The sequence below is a fragment of the Triticum dicoccoides genome, chromosome 6A (genome assembly GCF_002162155.2).
Source record: "Triticum dicoccoides isolate Atlit2015 ecotype Zavitan chromosome 6A, WEW_v2.0, whole genome shotgun sequence".
In the NCBI taxonomy this organism is placed as follows: domain Eukaryota; kingdom Viridiplantae; phylum Streptophyta; class Magnoliopsida; order Poales; family Poaceae; genus Triticum; species Triticum dicoccoides.
Window position 1 is genome coordinate 8,238,013 of NC_041390.1, and position 4,034 is coordinate 8,242,046.

The window sequence follows — 4,034 nt, forward strand, 5'->3', positions numbered from 1 at the left end:
AACTGACACATGGACATGACACATAGGCAAAACTGATGAGGTGACGCCTAGTCATAGCAACCCACCACAATTTACAAGGTTATGACCATCTATATTGGTCATGATCAGCTAGAAATAAGGTAGCGGACCAGTGCTATATGCTTTATGACCATTTTGTGTAAGGAAATTACGACCTTTCTGACCAAAATGGTCGTTATAGTTTAGGGTTTGGAGCCCCCCGAACAGGTTTTGACCAATTGGTCTTAAATGGTCATAGATCTATGACCAATTCTTCTAGGGTCACTGACAGAAGGTCACTAGTAGACATATTTCTTGTAGTGCCATAAGGTTGGATAACACCGATGGTACTGAAGAAGTTTAGCTCTGCATTGCTCTTGGTTGTACCTTTTGCCTGTATCGCGGTACTTACATTTATAGCTACTTGGTTATGTAGCATCACTCTTCATCTTATCTTAAATATTCTCCATTTTTTCTTATATTGTCACATCTATATTTACTCTCAGCAAAATGTAGAATAAAGGCAATGCTTATGAAGAAGATTTTGTGGTAAACTTCTTGAATTGCCCCCCATCAGCATAGACAAATGCTTTATAGAGCCTACCTTCACGAATAATGTAAGTTTGTCCTTCTCAAGCCTTCAAACTTTGTTGTGTATATTTGGTTAGGCATGACTGCAACAGCTGTTTATTTTTGGTGTTTGCATCAAATTGCATGTTTAAAGTTTATTATGTACTCCAGTTCATAAACAAAAGTTTGTCCTTCTCAATTTAAGTTTTCAGTTATACAACCAAGTTCCTTCTTCATACCATGTAAATTAAACTATACAGAGCAAGTGATCTTATTTTGCCAATCTAAAATGGGATAAATTGACAGCACACTAACCATTGATACTTATGAGTTATTGATCTGTAATCCAGTGGTGTTGTGTTGCTGTCAACTCCTTCACAATGTCATTTCATGCCATGTCTTGACCTGAACAATAACATATTGTGTTAATGCTATTTTAAATTGTGTCACTTTATTCGTCAGTAAGAAATGTGATGAATTGTCAGCACTGATACTTATATGTGCAAAACTTGTCATCTGTCTGCTTGTTTATTTTTCAGAGTGAGGAGGATATAAGTGTCAAACAAGTGCAGTCTCACTAGCTTGCTCAGCTGCTTGCGCTGCAGCTCCCGAGCAGGGCTAACCTTTCTTGAACTCTATTGAAGAGCTGCCGGTTTTGTATATTATTTTTTCGGCGTGTTTAGTTGCACTGGTGGAGATCTTTGATGCCCAGTGTATGTAATCTGTTGTCTGCTTGAGGTTTTTTTCTTATACATGATGCTGCAGTTATTTTACTGTATATATATCATGTCTTCGTAGTAAACCGGCCAAACGGCCGTCATGCAAATCACCATGTATGATCCTCATCATGGGCCCTGTCATCTTGGTCCGTTAACAGGCCTAAGTGTAAACTGGCCCACTAGTAGATTCGGGCCTTTAATAGGCCGAGTAAACCGCCGGCCCTATTTTCCCAAGAAAACTCAATGGGCCTTTAGGAGGCTGAAAGGTAGGTTGGGACTGAAACGTGCCGAACAGCTCACGGGCCGGCAGCAGGCCGAAATAGACCCCGGCCCATGAATGTGCCAATCAAATCATGGGCTTATAACAGGCCAAAATTGTCTTAGTCCTTGTTTGGCCCAATCAGATTATCGGCTGCGAGCAGGCCGGATGCAAACCGAGCCGTAGTTAGGCCCAACTATATGACATGCTTTTAACATGCCGAAATTAATATAGGGCCGAAATGTTAAACGGGCCCTTAACAGGCCAAAACTAATATCAGGCCGAATTACTAAATGGGCCTTTAGCAAGTGGGCCCAAAAGCACAGCGTCCAGTTGACGGGCCAAATCTGATATGGGCCATAATTTAGCCCAAAGCCTCTTAAAGGGTCGGACCTGATCTGGCCGTAATTTGGCCCAGAACGTGGTAGGCTTTTAATGGGCCGAATCTCATATGGGCCATTATTAGGCCTAGAACGTGGCAGACCATTAATGGACCGGATCAAATATGGGTCGGCATCTGGCCCAGCAAAAAAAAGTTTGATTCAGAGGGAGAAGAAGCGGTAGAAATTAGAACAGAAATATCATTTGATTCGACATGGCAGCCAGTTAATGGGTCGCCCTATTAGGGTCCTCAAAATCTTGTGGGCCTACAGCTAGGCCGGCCCATTAATGTCGGCGAAATCTCGTGGGCCTTTAACTGGGCCGGCCCATTATGGTCCACAAAAATCTTGTGGGCCTTCACCTAGGCCAGCCCATTATGGCCCGCAAAAATCTTGTGGGCCTTTACCTGGGCCGGCCCATTATGGCCCGCAAAATCTTGTGGGCCTTTAGCTGGGCCAGCCCATTATGTTCCGCAAAATCTTGTGGGCCTTTAGTTGGGCCGGCCCATTTAAACTTTATGGGTCACTTTTGGGTCAGTCCACGTGTTAACATATCATAGGCGCATCTCGCCCATTGGATGAGTGACACCTGTGCCAACGCGGAGCTGACACGTGTTTCCTACAGCCAATGATGATTTTACACGTGGAAAATCCCCATTGGTTCGAGCTTTTAACGGGTTATCGGATCCAAAACCGGACCCGATAGCTTAATGGCGTTCCGTTACGGTGGATGCCACGTGTCGGTCACCCTTGACGAAAGCACTTCCGTGACGCGCGATTTATCGTCATGGAAGTGGACACTTTCGTGATGATAATTTTGATAATGTCATGGAACACTTCTACGACAGCACAGGTATGACTATCTTGATTCTGTCATAAATTTGTCATGGATGTACATGCATGACAGAAAACGTGACCTACTGTGACAAACACGTATCATCACGGAAGTGTATTTTTTGTAGTGAAACCTTCAAATGAAATTCTGTTTTGTATGCTCGAATAGCTCATGTATTAACTAGGGCTATCTATATCTTCCATGCTAGGTGGGTTATTCTCACGATGAGTGGACTCCGCTCATCATTCACGAGAAAATGGCCGGTAACCGGGATGCCCAGTCCCATGCTCAAATCAAATCAAAATAATTGCAAACAAAACTCCTCCAGGATTGTTGTTAGTTGGATGGCACCCGTTGTTTCGGACAAGCCATGGATTGATGTTTGTTGGTGTTGGGGGAGTATAAATTTTACCATTCTGTTTGGGAACCGCATATAATGTGTGTAGCATGGAAGATATCGAGATCTCTTGGTTGTTGTGTAGACAATGAAAGTATGCCACTTAAAATATTATTTATCTCTATTTCAAAACTCGAGCTCTGGCACCTCTGCAAATCCATTCTTCCGTCTGTGAAGGGCCTATCTATTTACTTCTATGTTGAGTCATCATCCTCTTATTAAAAAGCACCAGTTGGAGAGCACCGCTGTCATTCGCATGCATTGCTATTAATTTATATTGAGTATGAATGTGCTTGGATCTCTTTTACCATGAATTACAATGTCTAGTCAGCCCTTGATCTTCAGGGTGCTCTGCATTTATGTTTTGCGGTCTCAGAAAGGGCTAGCGAGATACCATCTTGTTATATCATGTTATGATTGTTTTGAGAAAGTGTTGACATCCGAGATTTATTATTATTGCTCGCTAGTTGATTATGCTATTGATATGAGTAAACATGAGACCTAAATGTTATTGTGTATATGGTTAGTTCATAATCTTTGCTGAAAACTTGAATGCTGGCTTTACATATTTGCAACAACAAGATCAAACAGAGTTTGTAAAAGTTTTTCTTTATCACTTTCAGTTTGCCAACTGAATTGCTTGAGGACAAGCAATTGTTTAAGCTTGGGGGAGTTGATACGTCTCCAATGTATCTACTTTTCCAAACACTTTTGCGCTTGTTTTGGACTCTAACTTGCATGATTTGAATGGAACTAACCCGGACTGACGTTGTTTTCAGCAGAACTGCCATGGTGTTATTTTTGTGCAGAAAAAAAAATTCTCAGAATGACATGAAAATCCACGGAGACACGTTTTGGAATTAATGAAAAATACTGG